The 20,293-nt window shown below is 34.4% G+C and overlaps 1 long non-coding RNA gene across 1 annotated transcript in view; it reads right to left on the reverse strand.

The window, feature by feature from the left end:
• Window positions 1-20,293, reverse strand: part of LOC147915783 (uncharacterized) — a 105,824-nt gene that overhangs the window by 49,764 nt on the left and 35,767 nt on the right. The window contains exon 2 of the long non-coding RNA XR_015553779.1: window positions 9,394-9,442. This is a non-coding gene — a long non-coding RNA (uncharacterized LOC147915783). The remainder of the gene's footprint in view (window positions 1-9,393; window positions 9,443-20,293) is intronic.

Here is a 20,293-nt window from a genome sequence, read left to right on the forward strand (position 1 = left end):
TTATTTACGCTTTCTCATTTTTGTTTCTTGACTACCCTTAACAAAATATTTTTTTATTTAACTAATCATATCAAAGAATTAACTTTTGGCTTTGTTGATATCTTCTATCATATCTTTGTGTTCTGTATCATTAATTTCTTCTCTAATACAATATTTTCCCTTTTTATTTATTAACGTCTTAAGTTAGAATGATAAGCTCATTATTGTTCATTTTTCATTTTATTATAAATATTTATGATAATTTTCTTCTAAGTATTTTTGTCACTGTATATCACATTTATTTATATGCATATATATTATATTTCTAATTTTATAAATTATCACCATGAATAATTTCTTTGAACCAAGCGATTTTTAGCAGCATGCTTTTAAATTTTCAAGTACATAGATTTTTGTTTGTTTCTTATTTTTATTGGCTTCTAATTTATTAGAATTATCATTAGAGGATGAGTTTTTTATCATTCTTGGTATTTGATAATTATTGGAAATTGCTTTTTATTTTAGAAAGTGGTCAGTTTCCAAATGTTCCATGTGTGCTCAAGTAATTCACAAATTATTGTATTCATAGTTCTATATATTTTCACTAAATGAATGTTTTTATTTGTGATGTTCAAAATTTTTACATTTCCACAAAATTTTTGTCTGCAAAACATAAATAATTAAGAGAGGTATGAGGCAGTTGTATACTGTAATCGTGAATTTGTCATTTTTTTCTACTATTGTATATCTATTGAAAATTTATATATTTTTAGACTATTTTTTATTATTTGCTTAATTAGTTAATCCAATGTTTTGCCAAGTAACAGCCTCGAGTTTCTTGTTTTGCTTTGTTTTGTATTTTCCTTGTATGTCTTTTCCATGCTTTATTTTCAAACTTTCTATACTTTTATGATTTTAGTGTGTATCTTATAAATGGCACATAACTAGATTTTAATATATAATCTGATAATATTTGTCTTTTAATTGGCACAATTGGTCCACTTAAATTTACTCTAATAATGGAAATATTCAGATTCTTTCAAATATCACTTGCTGCTTTTGGTTTTCTGTATTTTCCTCCTTGAATGTCTCTTTTAAGTTATAGTAGCTATATTATGTAATCCTTTTCTATTATTTATTAGTTATCTTAGAAATTTTATTGTGAATATTTAATTTATCAAAGCCAAAAAGCAATATATCAGTACAACTCTTGAATGATATATAGAATATAAAATTACATTGTTTTAATCATCCTGTGTGTAATTTTGTCCTGTTATTGAGTTCTCATTTTTTACTTCACAAATTAGACATAGTAAATTATAAAATAATAATAATAATTGTATAAAAAGTTTGATTTGATTATTCTAAGTTAATAAGGCATTCTTGCTCACCAATCTTTTCTATATATTTAAAAATTATTTTTAGACAGCTTTATTGAGTTTTAATTACATACAAGGAAATATTCTCTTTTTGAGCATATAATTCAAAGGTGATTGACAAATATATACAGTTGGATAACCATCACCCTATAGCCATGATCAGTAAATCCATGCATCCCCTGGGGATGACTAATCTGCTTTTTGGCACTATAGTTATGATTTTCAATGAATTTCACATAAATGGAGTCATAAGGCATATATTCGTCTCTGTATCTTTTTTTTTCACAAAACAAAATGCTTTTGAGTTTTATCCATGCTATTTTGTGTATCAGTAGTTTTCTTTTTTTCTGATGAACAGCATTCAATTGTAATAGATACACCACGTTTTTTATCCATTCATGAGTTGGTGGACATTTGAGTTGTTTTCATTTGGGGATGAATATGAATGGAATGCTATAAAAATTTGATTATGAGTATTTGTGTGGATATATGTTTTAATTAATCTTGGGTAAATATCAAAAAGAGGAATCGTTGAGTCATGTGGTCATTGTGTGTTTAACTGTGGAATGCACTGCTAAACTGTTGTCTAAATTGGCTTTATCATTTTTTTTGTCCCCACCAGCAATATATGGGAGTATGTGTTGCTTGCTAGAGCTATGATTTTTAATTTGAGCTACTCTAATCAGTGTATAATGGCATTTAATTTTCATTTAATTTGCAATTTAATTTGTATTTAATGACCAATGATGTTGACCATGCTTCCATATACTTACTAGCTATTCTTTTATCTACTTTAGTGAAGTATTTGTTCAGATGTTTTACCAATTTAATAGTAAGTCATTTGTTTTCTTATTATTGAGTGGGAAGTATACATTGTATATTCTGCATATAAGTCCTTTATCAGACATGTGTTTTGCTAATATATTCTCCAAGTTTGTGGTTTGCTTATAATTTTTTAACCATCTTTTGTGGAGCAATACTCATTAGTTTTGATTAGATTTATTTATTATTGTTTTCTTTTATAGTTTGTGATTTTTGTGTCCCAAGAAATATTCGCCTGACCTAACAGTAAGAAAGATTTTCCCCTAAATTTTATTCTAGAAGTTTCATAGTTTTAAGTCTTATGTTTAGGTCTATGCTCAGCTCAACCACCCTCAACCATAGGGTTAAACCCCTTCTTTTTGGTGTGGGGAACACACTGAATATTTAAACACTGTTCAAGTAAAAGCCAGGACAAATTTGAAAAGTGTGTAAACAAAAGTGCCTCGAGCATGGAGAAATATATTTCCTAAAATCCAGGTGTCTTGCATGTTGAGAATTTAGTTATGTGGTTCCACACGTACTGGATTAATAATTTACCATGGTTGATACGTCTACTTAATAAGATTTCCAAAATTCTATGTAGGATGGATTTTCCAGCATGGGAAAATGTACCATACCTCCATAAGAATTTAGACACATTCATAAATAATTTTTTGCTATCACTAGTGAAAGCAATAGCAGGTGAGAGGCAGATTCAATGTCTTAAGATTGTACATACACAGCAAACCGATTTTGAAGAAAAAATTATAATGAAAGGCACAGTGCTTACTCGAGATTCTCAGTAGAATATGTAGTTAAATCAAGTTCTGTAATTTCTCAAACAATAAGAATTTTAGACAGAATTGGTGATAGCACACAAAGTAAAAATCATATTTTCTCTTCTTGCTTCCCCATCAAGTTATTATCCCATTTCTCTGTTTTGTTTACACTCCAAGCTGCTAACATGTTGTCACTCACAGGTTACATATTCTCAGTGAAAACACTTACTTCCAAACCTACTTGAATCTGCTAAGTCTTTTTACAACAGGTCTAAAGCCAGACTAGAAAACCAATGGCTTCTTTTCAGTTGATCTTACGTTGGAAATTTACACTTCCCCACTCAATTGGTCTGGAAATTTTTTTCTTTTGTTCTCATTCTGATCTTAACAGATATTTTAACATTATTTTGACAAATGTTTTTTGAAAAACTAAAAGGTCATAGACACTGGGAATGGGCTTGTAAATAAAACTTGATCCCTACATTTCAGGAAGTAATAATTTAGTGAGAATGTGAGAAATATAAACACTTATCACACAATATGATAAGGTCTGAACTAGAGGTTTATACCAAGATGCTTTGAGAATGTTGAGGAGGGTTAGCAAATGCTTGCACAGATGAAGCAATAGTTGATTAGAGACTGACATAGAATACTATCAGTGGTGGGAGTAAAGAGTAAATGGATTGGAGAAGCTCTGAGAAGTGAAGACCAATAAACGTGGAAAATGATCAAACATGGAAAATAAAACACATTTTGAAGGGGAGAATTGTTCCCAAATTTTTGCTTTGGATAAATAAGTACATGATAATGACATTAATGTAAACAATTGCTAAAGCAGAAGCAGATATACCTACATATTAATTTTTATAATAAAAATATTATAGTAAAAAAAGACAGAATATTTTGTAAAATATTTCAGAACATTGTGTAAAATATTTCATCAAATTTTGGGGTATGTTTACATTCTTTGATTTTAAATTATTTCTATACAACTATCATTTTTTTTATTTTTAATTCTTCTAATTCATAACTCAACTGCTATAGTGATTTAAGTGGTAATCCAACATCATTTTTATTTAACTTACAAATGCTGTATCTTTTGCAAGATTTTTAATAGAATATTAATTTGTTTTGAATTTTTGTATATGGTTACTATATCTATTAATTAAAGCATAATCACAAGAGTAAAATACACGTATGTTTCATAGAGAATAATTTCATAATTGTCATTGCATTAGTGTTATTTTTTTTTATTATGACAATTCAATTTCTTAGGCCACCTTGTCGTGGCAGGAAGTCTTAAGTATATACAGGTAATTAATGCCTTAAGGTTGAAGGAAAAGCCAAGTTGGCTCTATAATAACGCATTCTAGTTTGAAAAGATCACTAAGTCATTTTCACGTGAAAAAAATAATCCTCCATTGCTATTTTCTACTAAAGAAAGCCTAGAGGGGGAAGCAGATGAAAAATTCATCCGTGAATAGGATACAGCCTAAAGATACACATTAAAAAAGAAAGTGTCCAAAATGAACAAATTCTTACTAATCCTACTGAAAATTACTATTCATAGTATTAATAAGACGCAAGTTCTACTAAAATACCAATACTGGGTAGAGTGCGGGTAGGGTATATGGGACATCAGCAACTCAAACATAACAGTTGCAGAATAGGGATTTTTTGAAAGTTCATAATAGACACAAACACTCATAAATTATTCCAAAGGAGTTTCTCCACTGGTGCCAAAGAGTTTAACAGCGATCAATAGTGAATTAACAATGTTTAAAAGTAATCTGCTCCTCATGTAGAACATTGACCTACGAATTCAAGCTTTGCAATTAATCAGAAAGACATCTGTATATGTTTAAATTGAAGGCTTAATAATAAAATACAGACATAGAGTTAACTTTTTTAACAGGATAGACTACACTCTAAATACAGTAGATGAAACTATATCTGTAGATTTGATGGTAAGCACTTCAACTGTTGCTTTACTTTAAATTTTAATGTCACATTTATTTAACATATTTTGCGGAAATAGTCTTAATTCCTGTCAGAATTCCTGTGTCCAATGCTATACTAAAAATTATGAGTAGTTTATTTTAAATAATAAAATTGGAAAGATTACACCACCAGTGTGTGCACTGGAATCTTACTTCTCCAAATAACTATAGCAAATTCAAAACTGTGTAAACTATATTTCCATATAGTCTCTTATTTTGAGGCCAAAAATTAGAACATGTAAGTCAGTCAAAACTTCAAATGGATGTGCTGGGCTTGTTTGCACACTAATGTTGTTACTTGTCAAGCAAAATGTATCCTTTAGGGTGATGCAACTCTATTTTTAATATACCTCCAAAGAGAGAATGTACTTTTCATAATAGCTTTGCCCCAAATATCAGCACATTTCATTTTCTTTAAGCACTTTTCCAATTTTCAACATTTGTCTTTGTCTGTTAAATGAAAGATAACCTATACCGAAGGGGTTGGAACCACCAAGGCTGTGCATGCAAAGCAGTTCCAGATTATGGGGAAATTTCAAAAGTTTAGCACAGTTTGAGTATATCCAGGAAAAGGTTTTCTCTTTGAGCCCTCTCGATAACAGAGATTATCCAGGGCCCCCATCCTCTGTTCAGTCTGTGATTAGTGGGCTCATTTAAGGGGTGGTGGGGCATTCTTACTTGAAGTCTTCACAAAAAGTGTTTTTCATTTAATTTCCAGAAGATGCTTCACCTCCTCTCCCTGCCAACATCCTTTCCTGACACCCCATGCTCCCGCTGACTAGGCTTTGAAGAGTCAACTTGCTTCCTCTGTAATATAAGTCATTCCTTTATTTCTTGTCTGCATATCCTACCTCCAGCCCATATCTCAGCTTTGAGTGTGTAAATGCCCACTTTTTAATATGTGAGTGATATTTTCATCTTGCACTTGAGCAACTTGCTTCACTGAGTTGTTGCTACTACTTAAACTGGGGAAATGGCAAGAGAGCAGAAGGATAAGGGGATAAACACACACACAGTACAGAGAATTAAATTAATTGTGAAACCATAAATATCGAAATGGCAAAGAATAGAAACAAAACTCTGTAGTGTGTCATGGTGAATATCTTGTGATTTACTCTTCTGCTTTGGAATCCCTAGTTCTCTTTGTACCTATGATATATTCTGCGGAGTTGCAAAAGGCTTATAGTGGCTCTACCTTCCTTCTAGTACCCTCTTATACTCTTACATGCTACTATTTGGCCAAACCTGCTTTATCTCTGATGCTCTCCTTGGCTCTTATCAAAGTCAAGTTCCCTTTTGTGAAAAAGGAGGAAAATGCTGCACCTGGAACAACTATTATTTTGAATCTTAAAGTAGAAACACAGTATACAAAGAAGGCTAAAGGCAATGCCGAGTTGGAAGCGAAGGTTTGGGGTAATGTACTGGCAGACACCTAGTCACATAAGCCCTTGGTACTTTACATCTTCAAAATTTGTGTCTGGAGTCTAGTGAGAGGAGCAGTTTCAGTCCGAGCTGAACCAGCTGACAAATTGTTTATATCAGCACCCACCATCACCCACATAGCAAAACCCACTCTGGGCTTCTGCATCCACTGAGAAGCATTGATGTGCCCCTACCACAAAGCCATAAAAAGTCATTACACAGTGATACTCTTTCCTCTTGAACTGGACCCTTCTGTTTTCATTGATTAAACCTCTTTACTTCTGGGAAATAAATTCAGAATTATTATTCTCATTTTCAAGAACTGTTAGAGAAAAATCACCCACAAACTTTTGTGTAAAAGAGAAGTAAATTACCTGCTTCAATGCCTGCTTTTAATCAAAGCTTATACAGCAGTCCACCACATAAAAGAGATATAGGCAAATCTATTGTTTGAAACAAAGGTGAAAAACTAAGAATCATGCTACCCAAACCACTACACTCTCGCCCTCGACCCCAACCATGGCCCATCAGGGAACTCCACCAAAAGTAAATTAAAAACCCTATCTGGTGAACCTCACTTCTCATAAAGGTTGTGCACGTAGCTCCCAAGAACTAAAATAGTTGACAGATCTCCTAACAATACTAAAACTGAAACTCAGTGCTTTGGAGTTCTAGTTCAGTCTCTTTCAACTAAACTAGGAAACAGTTTGCATTTTAAGTTGTTCAATGAAAAAAAACTTAAAAAGGAAATTATTTAAAAGATAAAAAGAAACTTACATGGGAGAAATAATTGTCCCTATTTTTTATTCTTGTATTTTGTTGTTCATCACTACTTCAAAGTCCAACATTGCAAAGTGAAAAGTTATTATTCATCGAGTTCACAAGGTGTCTCTCTGAGGATAATTTCCCATTGAGAAGAATTTGCCTTTGTTGCCTTGCTTTTTCTATAGCATCTTCTGACAGGAAGTTGATCTTGGGAATATCATTAAAATTGACTCGAGCTGGGAAATGAAATGCTCAGCATTTTCCTAAAGGAAGCTGAGAACTGATGTTTGCAATGGGATTTTACTCAATGATTTCTATCCCATTGGCATGAAAACATTACTGATAAATACCGTATTTATTACTCCAAACTTTGAAACTGTGTACCTACGAGCTTTTGAATTACTCATAAATAATTCTTGATGCATTCTCTGGTTCCTCTAGTATCTCTTCAGTGATTCATTGATTGTATTAGAATGCAGAGACTCAGTTCCAAATGAATTCAAAAGCCAAAGAAAAATTCTATTCCTCCCAAAGGTCAAACATTGTGATGGAGGGTTAGTATAAGACTTTAAAAATGTTTTGTAAGGTATAAGAGCAACTCAGACTTTACTGTGTCAAATTTTAATAGCAAAAATACAAATAACAGTTTTGTTAAAAGAGATGCAAAACTCTATAGAAAAAAAAAAAACAGAAAAAAAGAAAGAGAAAATATTAGCATTAACATTAAAAAATCTCAATAAAGCTGTTAAAAAAACTAACCTCTGCTTTTGTTATGACTTAAATATTTTATGAGCTGTCAATATATTTCGTCCTGCATAGCAAAAACGCATGGAGAAACAGGCACTTCACAAATACGTCTTGGTAAACTTGACTTAGTCATAGTCTCATTTTTATGACTTTAGACAACAAAATCTCTGGAGAATTCTGAAATTAAAAAATAAATCTCTGAAGCTATTTGAAATTAATTGCTTTGGACATTTCAAATATAGATGCTTTGATCAGAAGCTTAAATAAGTGCAAAATAAGAAAGAATATTAAGTTGCTTTATCAATCCCTGAGGCCTTTTGTTTAGAGCTTACTGACTTGGAAGAGTAGAAATGTGAGACGAAAAATTACTTAGATAAAAACAGCTCTCTAAACTAGACTGACATTTAATAACGAAACGCTGGGGATGTTGTTAAGTGAAAAAACAACATCTAGTTCTCAACCACCACCTGTCTTCTAAGCCTCAAACGCTCTGAGTGTAGACACTTAGAAAACATAAAACTGCCACTGTCTCCATACGTAATGCTGGCTTACATGCTGCGGATTTACGTGACCTGCTCAAGGTCACACTTACCTCCTTCTATTCATTGTCTGTCCTACAAATAGGTTCTTGATGCTTTATATGATATAAATGGGCAATCTGTAATATTTTTATCCCACACTTCCATTTTTCATATAAAAAGTAAAGCAATAATGTCAATGGAGGAACTACTTCCACCTTTGGGCATTTTGTGAATTCTTGGTGGTGTTTTTGGTTTCACAACTATAGTAGGTATGGGATGGGATGGTGTCAGGTGAATGAGGTCCAAAGGGCAGTTAGCTGGCCCTGGTCCTGCAATATGAAGTATTGAAGACTGTCCTGCATCCTGTACAACTGTTGATTCTCTTGCCAGAGACGTGCGGAGGGAAAACTTCTTTGTACTTCATTACCTGAGACTGGCATCTAACTGTATTTCCCATAAATGAAAAGTATCTAAGAACCAACATAGGGTATTGATTAAAAGCAAGGACTCCAGAGCTGATTACTAGGGTTAAATTCTGGATCTGTCACTTGCTGTGTGACCTTGGATGAGTTACTCATCCTCCTGCGCTGTGGTTTCTCTATTTGTAAAACTGTGATGATAACACCAGAGGTTGTTGTGATGAGTAAATGTCAAGAAACTACAACAGTGCTTGACAGACAATAAACGCACTACAAGTTTTAGCTATTTTCAATATTTTCTAATAGAGAAGTAATAGGTAAATCAGGGGAAGATTGTATTTTTTCTTCAAACTTTATTAAATCTTATTTATCAATAAAAAAATCCATATCTACAATGGTAAAACAGTGACTTTTAGTATTTAAATCACCAATAATACACAATTGTATCTTTTTGTTATTTGGGCACCTAGCATCCCCTGCTGGATACAGGGAACCACTGTTCCCCCTACCCCAAGATTTACGAATGTCTGGTCTAGTGACACACAGATACCCCTGGATGTGAAATAAAGTTTATTACTCACATGGTAAATAGGAAGTGGATAATCCCAAGGAAAAGGGCTCAGGTTGTGCCTAGAGAGAAACAAGAAGAGGAGATGGGTGTCTTGGAGTTTTTATTATGTTTATAGGATATAGTGGGTGGGTGCTCTACTGTGATTTGAATTTCCACCTGTGACCCGAGACAGAGGATGCAGGTGTGCAGAGGGAGTGGGTGGGGGAGTTTCTGATCCAATTACTTAAATATAGAGGAAGGGGGGGTGGCAACTTGAAAATTGTCATCTTGCTAACATCAAAAATGGAGTCTTTTGGGGCCAGCCTGGTGGCGTAGTGGTTAAGTGCATGTGCTCTGCTTCAGTGCTCCAGGGTTCGCAGGTTCGAATCCTGGGTGCACACTGATGCACTGCTTGTCAAGCCTTGCTGTGGTGGTGTTGCATATAAAGTAGAGGAAGATGGGCATGGATGTCAGCCTAGAGCCAACCTTCCTCAAAAAGAGGAGGATTGGCATTGGAGGTTAGCTCAGCGCTGGTCTTCCTCACACACACACAAAAAAAATGGAGTCTTTTGGGGCCGACCCTGTGTCCTAGTGGTCAAGTTTGGCGTGCTCCACTTTGGCGGCCCAGGTTTGGTTCCCGGGCATGGACCTACACCGCTAGTGAGCAGTCAGGCTGTGGTGGCGACCCACATACAAAGTAGAGGAAGATTGGCAACAGATGTTAGCTCAGGGAGAATCTTCCTCAGCAAAAACAAAAAAGAATCTTTCTATTAGAGTATCTTTCTGTATTTGTATCATTCATAGTGATTCTATGTCAAATTGGAAGCATTTCAGCGCATCAATATGACTTCCAATGTTACTATGTCTCACAAGTTTACACTGAACACTATTGTTTATTATTGTTTTAATATCTCCCTTACATTTATGGCACTGTCTTGGTTTATGTTCCTTATATAGGTAAGCTATAGAATCTATAAATTTTATTTTAACATAGGAAACAATGCTGTAAAACTTTTGTTCTTAAAAAGTGTCATTGGGTCTTACAGGTTTGAGAATTTCTGAATTAAAATGTGAACTTTTCTGAGACTTAGAAAAATGGATAAGGAGGGGTAGTTGAAGGGACATACACAAAACGACATTTTTCCCAAGTATAACATGTAATATTATTCCCCAAATGAAATTTATTATCCTAACTCTTTATACATATCTATAAACCTACATTCAGATGGCTTTTGGAGTGAGATGCTGTGTCCTGAATCTTTCAAAGAAAGACCTTGATTGAACATCTATGCTGCAACTCTTAAAAAGGAAAAAAGAAAAATCAGTATATGCCAGATGGCTTCCATAAACCCAGCTGGTGATCCATGAGTTTGGAGGCCTTAGGCTGGATTAACTGCCTTAAATTTTTTAATTAATTGCTTTAAGGAATTGATTTATAACCACTGAGAACTGCTGTGTAGCAACCAAGAAGTTATTTCCCAAATAACTACAGAAATTACACTCTTGGAGTCAACAAACTGCAAAACACAGGTGAGGGAAAAGCATTGCTAAAGATATTCTATTTACTCAGGAATTTAGAGTGACAGATTTAAATGATCTCCATAGGGAAAGAAAAAGTCTGTATAACGGAGTTCTAAAAAAAGGTTCTAATGTTCTACAGTCATCCAAAATCTGTATGCAAACTTCACTTTATTTGGGTGGTGGGCAAAGATGATGACAATTTTGCAGCTCGCCATTTTATACTTACTGGGGATGGGTTCTAATAAAGTGTATCATGCCCAATACATTATTCAGTCATATTTTAACATGTCACTGTAAAGAGTTGGCATCTTTTCAGTATGAATGCTAAAGAGAGATAGAGTTGTTATTCATTGACCCCATTGTTCACGTTTCTGTTCGATTTCATCTTTCCAGGAAAGGAAGATTATTTAGCAATGAATCTGACTGAGCCCGGGGTGTTCTTCATCTGCTGATGTAGATAAAGAATGGAGGCTCTAGGCCGGCCCCGTGGCTTGGTGGTTAAGTGCACGCGCTCCGATGCTGGTGGCCCGGGTTCGGATCCCGGGCGCGCACCGAGGCACCACTTCTCCGTCCATCCTGAGGCCGAGTCCCACATACAGCAACTAGAAGGATGTGCAGCTATGACATACAACTATCTACTGGAGCTTTGGGGGGAAAAAATAAATAAATAAAATCTTTAAAAAAAAAAAAAGAATGGAGGCTCTGTAGGTTGGCATTCAGTTGTAATTTTTTAAAATCATGTGATTGTTCATAAAAAGATCTCAGTGTTTCATGGCATCTCATCATTTTAAATAAATAGGTTTCATTTTGTTTCTTGAAAACATCTTCTCCCTGTTGCTGATTTCTGTCCTTCTTAGAGACTCGAGCGACTCAGCAAAGAGGAGAAGACTTCACATAGCCATATATATATAATAAAGCTGTGAAGGATATGGATGCATAAATGTAACTCAAAAATTTTAACCTCTGTCCTTTTTTTTTTAGATCCAATACCTGCAGTCTTTCAGCTTTTTAATTATTCTATGGTTTATCCACCTACCTCGAAATAGCTCTTAACTACCAATAGCTTTTAAAAGTTTTACAAAGCATATGGAGAAAGGAGGGCATAGAGCTTAGGTTTAAAATAGCATCTTATATAAGTCCCTGATGAAGTTTCTCCCAAATTACTGATAAATTACCCTGAAGCAGGAAGACACAGCAGAAGAAAAAAGAAAAACAATTCACAAACAGCAGAAGATTCTAGGTCTCATTTTCTCACTTTAGCCACAATTTATGTAGAATTTCTAAGAATTAATGAAAATGTATGGTGAAATAAAAGAGTAGGCACATGATTTGATTATAATTATTACTATTATTAGTGATGGTGATAGTAGTTCTGCTATTTGAAGATTTAAAAAGATAATTAGAAGCCTGGTGGGGGAGGTCGAAAGATATTTGATCTATCTTAGACTATCCTTCCTTATCACAGAGATACAAACTCTGCCACAGAAAACTGGGTAGCCAAGTCTATATTGCATAACACTTGCTTTTAGGGAAGACTTCTTCCCAAAATCATTTACTCTGAAGAAAGTGAAAAGTAGCTTAATAACCAGGACCTGGCCTGGCACCATCAGCCAGGCCTTGGTGTTGCTGGCTTGGCTATTACAGTCAGGACATATATTCTATACTGAACACCATTTCACTCAACACCAAAAGCAGACAAAGCCACTGTGTTACTGTGATGGGCCAAGACAGAAAGCACAATTCTTTATTCATAGCAAAGCCCAGACATTTTGAAAACAATAAAAATGACCAAACAGCTCCCTTTTCTAGCTAATATGATTCTTGCTTCTTTACCAATTACAGATTTAGCCCTATTTCCTTCTAGGTGTAATTAAGGCACCTAATAATAATAGAATTACCTCCACTTCATACAATCCAAGAGTTCCGCCTCCTTGAACTCTTCCCCAATCACCTACCCTAAGGTCAAATTCTACATTAATTTCTTTCTTTCTTTTTTTTTTTTTTGTGAGGAAGATCAGCCCTGAGCTAACATCTGCCAATCCTCCTCTTTTTTTTTTGCTGAGGAAGACTGGCCCTGGGCTAACCTCCATGCCTATCCTCCTCCACTTTATATGGGATGCCGCCACAGCATGGCTTGACAAGCGGTGCATCGGTGTGTGCCCGGGTACCGAACCCAGGCCGCCAGCAGCGGAGCACATGCACTTAACCGCTACACCACGGGGCCGGCCCTAATTTCTTTTTTATAGTTCCTACGGAAACAAGCGAGGGCCAATCAAATGAGAACAAGCCAAAAGCTATTTATTTAGAGCTTGCTATATAGTAAAGGAGTCAGCCACCATCATTTGTGTTCTGGCAAAGACTCAAAGGCAGGAGCTTTATAGTAGAAAAAAAGTAAGGCTTCAGATATGCCCTGGTGGAATCTGTTAGCATGGGGAAGCTGTAGGCCAGCTAACTAGAAGCGGGGCATCCTATGTGATTGGCTAGAGGTACATATTTGACTTTCTCTAGTTGGTCCTAAACTGGAAGCAGGGACAGAAATCAGGAAAGCTGTCAGTTATCAGCAAGTCCTGTCCATTTGGACCAAGTGCTACAGGGGTTATTGTTTGGCTTTCTGGATTATTGCTAAAGATAGTGTTTTGACTTCCTATACATCTGACTTACAGTAGACTGGCTTCCTGGACTGGTTATTGTAGACAGTGGGTTGGTTTCCTGCTTACTGCAATTGTGGGTCAGGTTCTATTTTTGTATACGGTCTGGCTATTGTCCATTTACATGTTCAGTCTCTCATTCCTTTCTAATAGTACTTTACTGAGACATCCCACAGTTCTCTACAGTATATAAACTATTTAGACCCACATTTGCTAGAAATGCTAGAAATGTTGTTGAGGAAAAAAAAAACAGTAACTAGTAACCTGTCTGCTAGGCCTCCAAATACCTTAGAATAGAGACACTTAAAATAGGTTGAGACTACTACCACCTGGATATGGCAATGCTGGCTCTCACATTTTTGGGTTTATGTCACCTCCTCAAGTTCACACTTACTTGCATTAATTATCTGTTCCACAAATAGGTCCTTGATGCCTATATGATAGAAATGAGCAATTTGCAATATTTTTATTGCACATTTCCATTTTCACATAAAATGCAAGGCAACAATCTCAAAGAAAGAATTACTCCCACCTTGGGGCATTTTGCAAATTCTTGTACATTTTCCCTGGCTGCAGTGAGCCAATAAACCCAATTTGTTTGACTACAGGTATATTCCTAGTGACCTTTGGCTGGAGGTCATGAACAGAGGTGGGGGTTCGCTAAGATTCCTTCAAGACCCTTGCTGCCTTGGACTGGGACTCTCAAGTAAGTAGAGTGAGCACATCTAGGATCCTGGGTCTATCTGTTCAAGGCATCACTGTGCTTATGGCTGGAAGGTTAGTTCATGCTGAATTGTGCACTGACATTTCACTGACGCCTTTTAGTTTGGGGTTAGTTTTGTTTGAAGTGCTAGCTGACAGACTTTGGCTAAGTTCTAGAGACTGGAGGTTGCATATCTTTACAGACTTTTGTGGTTCTTCTGGGTCCTTTTAAGATAAAACTGCCTCCCCAGGCTAATCCCCTGCTCCCTTTAGGATTTCTCACCAACACATTAATATTTATGTCTATTTCTCTACCTGCCAAAATGTTGACAGTAACAATTTAGAACTAAAGTGGCTACTTTGGTACAATTTTGACATGAAAAGCAATCTTCATTTGAGAGATGCTTTCAAACAAAAAAGTAAGGCACCCTTCAGGTATTATGTTAAGTGAAATAAGCTAGATAGAGAAAGACAAACACTGTATGACCTCTCTCATATGTGGAATATAAACTAACACATGGACGGAGAGAATAGTTTGGTGACTACCAAGGGGAAGGGAGATGGGGGTTGGGCACAAGGGGTGAAGGGGTGCATTTATATCGTGACTGACAAATAATAATGTACAAGTGGAATCTCACAATGTTATAAACTATTATGATATTAATTTCAAAAAAAAAAAGTAAGCCACCCTCCAGAGAAGAATATCTTGCCTGTTGAAAGGAAAGAGATCACTGGTTTAACGTAGGAGACACTCCCCTCTTTGTTTTCTTACTTCAGGAATTAATAAATGATGAGGTTTTATTTTGTTTTATTTTTCGGTGAGGAAGATTAGCCCTTAGCTAAAATCTGCTTCCAATCCCTCTCTTTTTGCAGAGGAAGGTTGGACCTGAGCTACTATCTGTGCCCATCTTCCTCTACTTTATATGTGGGATGCTGCCACAGCATGGCTTGATAAGCACTGAGTAAGTCCACGCCCGGGATCTGAACCTGTGAACCCCAGTCTGCTGAAGCGGAGCGCACAAACTTAACCACTATGCCACCACACCAGCCCCAATTGATGATTTTTTTAATCATACAACTTGATAATTGTCAATAAACTGAGTTATTATTTAAAACATCTGTAATGTTTCTCATTCGTGGGTGTGTGTGTCCAAATTCATTTTCTTCACTCTGAAGTTTCTCCCTTCAACTCGCAGAGGGAAAATAATTTCTCTTTTATAGTAATAGTTTCATATTTGTTTGAAGCTGACTCTCATTTATGTTGTCTTTTTTATTCTTCTGTTTCTCTTTTTCCCTCTCTTAGTAAACTTTAAAGAGTAATTAATCAGAAAAAAAATAAACTTCTGTCATTATATGAGCACTCTAGGGATATTTAGTCCAGATAAGCATTCATAATGTTTAAATAAAAGAAAGAAAATATATTCAAGGGCTTGTGTTTTTTTCGTGGATAGTGAAAATAGTATTTACATAATAGCCCTTGTTACTACAGTTAAAAGATAAAGAAGAAAAGCCTTGGTAACAAGAAAAAAAAAAACAAGATAACAAAACAAAAAAAGTATGACGTTCTTTTTAATTTTGGGCATGAATCAGGGTCTTTAAAATTTAGATTACCATATAAAAATAATGTCATCACAGTATTATGCTTTGTGCAAGACTATTGTAAATTGAAAATTCTTATAATGCTACTAATAATATGAATATAATGTGTTAGCTAAAATTATAATTTCCAGAACTTTAACTAACTTTAAGAACTCAGAGAAAAGATTTCATTAATTAATAAATAATTTTTGCATGTCTGGATGATTTCTAAGTAAGAAACTGATATATGGCACTTGTCACCAAATATAATTTGAATTTACTAATTTACTCTAATTTCTTATAATAGATTAAAACATGCAAATTACTTTGCATATGTACATATGTATATATGTACATATACATATATAATTTATATATGTTTATCACTCAAATTTCTTAAAATAGTATGAAATGAATAGCATAGTGAAGAAACAGCTAAACTGTACTCCAGTTTTCTCCTACGTCTGGAGAGAAAATAAGTTGGTTATTTGGTTAAAGATGATAATCAATATAAATGGTTCATTACACTGGGTACAATACTTAAGAGAAGTACATATATATATATGTCAGACAACAGATATAACTTTCCAGTTGTTTCTTATGAAAGTTATTGCAGCATTACAAGAAGGTAAATTTAGATCATTTTTTTTGGAAACTGAGTAGTAGTAGGACAGCAAAGAACAGAATTTCTGGAAATTAGCCTAGGAATTGAATATGTCAATCCATCCTCCAGCAGATAGCCAAGAAATACAGTTGTCTAAAGTAAAATCAGCTAATAAATTAGATCAAATCCATATCCCCTTCGAGTAGTGAATGGATAGCTCTCTACTGATTCCAGTCTGATTTAATAGAAAGGAAATAGCTCTTCACTCTATGGAATATAGTTAGAAGATGAACCGTCATCCCAAAGCTTCAGAAGCAAGACATAGGGAAAAAAATTATTCATCACAGGATCCATAAGGAAATTTTAGAAAACTCTTACACAATCCATACTATGTGACAAGACCTAGATTCTACAGATGGGTAAGGTAGAAATAAATAACACAAAGAGAAAATAAACTTAGATAAAACTATCATATGATAAAATGAAACACGACTAAAATATGAAAGAACTACAAGAAAACTGCACAAAAAAATTGAAACTAAAATCAATCTGAGACCAGAGTTTGTTTTTGGTTTTTATTTTCTTGTTTTTGTAAACAACATGGAAGCTGATGTAGGGGAAGAAGACAATTCCTCTACCCTCTAAGTTCCTCTGGCTGCTCTAAGAATTAAACTGACATGAGACAAAATAACAGAAGAAAATCAAACAAAGCTTTATAACATGTATACATGAGAGAAACCCAGGAAATCTGAGGAACTCAGCCAGAATAGCCGAAGCCACCACCTAAATACCATCTTCAGCTAAAGACAAAGGAGGATGTTGGGGGTAGTGGTTGGGACTTCAAAGGGGAGGAAGGCAATTCACATGGAAATGAAAAAGCAAATATTTGGTAGACAGAACTTTGATAAGAATGGGTTTAGCAAGGACCCTTATAGTCTACCAATACCCAGAGTTATCTATGGTGATGGCCTGCCCTGGGGACAGGCCTTCTATCTTAAATTCTTTTAGGCAGTTAGGGGGAAGGTCAAAGTTTCTTTCAGAGTCTCTTGGCTTTAACCAAGAGGTGGCCAATTTTGATCACCCATCCTGGTAAGAGCATAATGAATCAAATACTTGCATACACTGGTGGTGGATGAGTCTACTGATATTACCTTCCTGGAAAGGAATTTGGCAATATTACCAAACATGTAAAATATGTGCATTTTAACCATAGGAATTAATCAGGGAAGTAAGGATAATAAATATAGATATGTTCTTACTCAGTACTCTAGTACATGATGAGTTTCTGAATTTTTTTTTTTAAATGCCAAGGTAAAAAATTGTAAAATAAAAAATATGGTGAAAAGCATCACATATTTAACAAAAGATAATATTAATATGTTTTAGATCTGAAAGTTGGAAGGGTATGAAGATATTTAAGCTGAAGTCTTTAAATATATTGATGCTATAATAAAATCCCTACACCATTATGCTATGTGTATATTTTAAAACATCATTCTCTACATATAAAACATGCTGATTTTGCAGTTAAAAATCATATAATGATATGCCACCATGTAAATGTTTAATTTTAAAAAACAGAAAATATATCAATGTATGCTGTTACTATGGAGTGTTTCTCTTTTACTCTACTGAGGAATTTACTTTTCAGTATTTTTCAATTATATTCTTGGATTTATTCTTCAGTATTTTCCAAATTTTCTGCAATAAGATAATGTTAATTTTATATTTATTAAACATATCTTATTTTTATTGAAAATATACAATTTTCTTATTTTTTTTCCTTATTTGCAAAATAATTAGAATGTATACTATATCTCTTTGCTTTATGTCAGACAAATAAGTAAAACAGAATCCAGGGGACATTACATGGTTTAGTATCAGTGGAATTTTGGCAGATTGGTGTTAGTTTGAAGGGGTTTTGAAAAAAGGCAGACAAGTACAAGAAACAAATTATAAGAGTCTATTATATTATAAGCAAAGTGCAAGACTACGACTCAGCAGACCTGGGTTCTAGCTCCATTAGCTTTGCATTTTGTGTTAAGGCAAATATTTCTGCTCTTATCTCCATTCCGAAAAATATAATATTCATATTAGATGTTATCTCATATCCTGTTGAACTTTAAAATTTACGATTTTTTTAAGTTTATGAAGCTCAATACTGAAATTTACGACCACGGAGATTCAATATTGGCTCCTTTAGAAGGATGGATTATATGGCCTACATGCTTTTGTCATGCTTTTATTCTCTTTCCCACTGTGTAAACAATTCAAACTATTATTGTTTTTCATTATATTTTCATATTTATTTTCTTATCTACCTTCAAAATTTAACCATATAGAGCATAATTATGTCTGGAAGATAAAGTCAGTTATAAATTGGTCTGGTTTTAAAATATTTACAAAGAATATGGCCTATTTTGTGTATCACATATATTTCCCAAGAAAATAAGACTGAAGTATGTATTCCTATGTGATCCCTTCTATGTATGATTTTGTAATACTAAACAACAAACTCTTCTTAACAGATAAGTATTATAACCATACAAACTTCAACCATATTAGTTTTGTTTGCATAGACAATTGTGTTATTTAGTAATTGTGAATAATATTTATATGGTCTAAGGAAGACAATATATTCATTTAGGCCAGTTAAAACTTTTCTAGTAGGCAATCTTGGTGCCCTATTGAACACGTGTTGCACCAAGTTATACCCTTAGCTATTGATGTTGCTACTTGAAAATTGTGTCTGAAGAAAATATTACTCAGTAGAATATTTTTGCTTAAATAATATTAAAACAATTTTTCACTAAAGCAATACAATACAAATGAATATTGGCAATATACTTAATGAATGTTTCTTTCTGGCCAAACAAAATAGAAGAAAGGAAAAATGCAATAAGTGTATTTAAATGGATAAAGGAAATGTTTAAATTATTTTACACAAAAGGAGATTGTTTACTTAGAATATCTGTTTTTAAGAATTGGAATACTTATCAAAGATAATTTTGCTTGGTGTATTAGTTTGCTAGGGCCGCCATAACAAAATACCACAGACTGGGTGGCTTCAACACCAGAAATTTATTTTCTGACAGTTCTGAAAGCTAGAAGTCCATAATCAAGGTGTTTTCCAATTTTTTTTCTAAACCAATCTTGCAAACTGATGATCTAAAGATGCTGATTTTGTTTAACCAGCTCACGTCTTTTTTTTAAAAAATTGGAATTGGCTATCTTGATGACATTTAAATAGGTGGAGAATTCATTTAAATATTGATATGGAATTTTCCAGAAGAATGGGACAACAGAGCTAACATAGGCTAATATTTCGTACAAGGAGTTGAGCACTGAGTTGTCACCACACTTTAGAAGTCATGCACTCTCCTTTGGCCACATTTCCAGCTGGCTTCTCTCATGGGTTAGTGGTTCCAAACTGCCTCTTTAGATATTTAAATTTTGGACAACTCTTCTAAACTACTACTGAAAGGAGTTAAGCTCCAGATACATCAGGCCAAGTTTCAAACTTGCATAAATGCCACTTTACTTTAAAAGATTATCTACTCTATGTTTTTTGTCTGTTTGTTTCTCTTTTGGTGAGGAAGATTGACCCTGAGCTGACATCTGTTGCCAATCTTCCTCTTTTTGCTTGAGGAAGATTAGCCCTGAGCTAACATCTGTGCCCATCTTCCTCTACCTTTTTTGGATGTAGGACGCTGTTACAGCATGGCTTGATGAGCTGTGTGTAGGTTCACGCCCAGGATCCAAACCCCTGAACCCCAGGCTGCCCAAGTGGAGTGTGTGAACTTAATCACTACACCATTGGACCAGCCCCCGATGTTATTTTTCAATGATTTAGATTATGTACACACACATACACACAG

This window comes from Ceratotherium simum, chromosome 12, assembly GCF_057802395.1.
Source record: "Ceratotherium simum simum isolate JZ-2026a chromosome 12, ASM5780239v1, whole genome shotgun sequence".
Classification (NCBI taxonomy): Eukaryota; Metazoa; Chordata; class Mammalia; order Perissodactyla; family Rhinocerotidae; genus Ceratotherium; species Ceratotherium simum.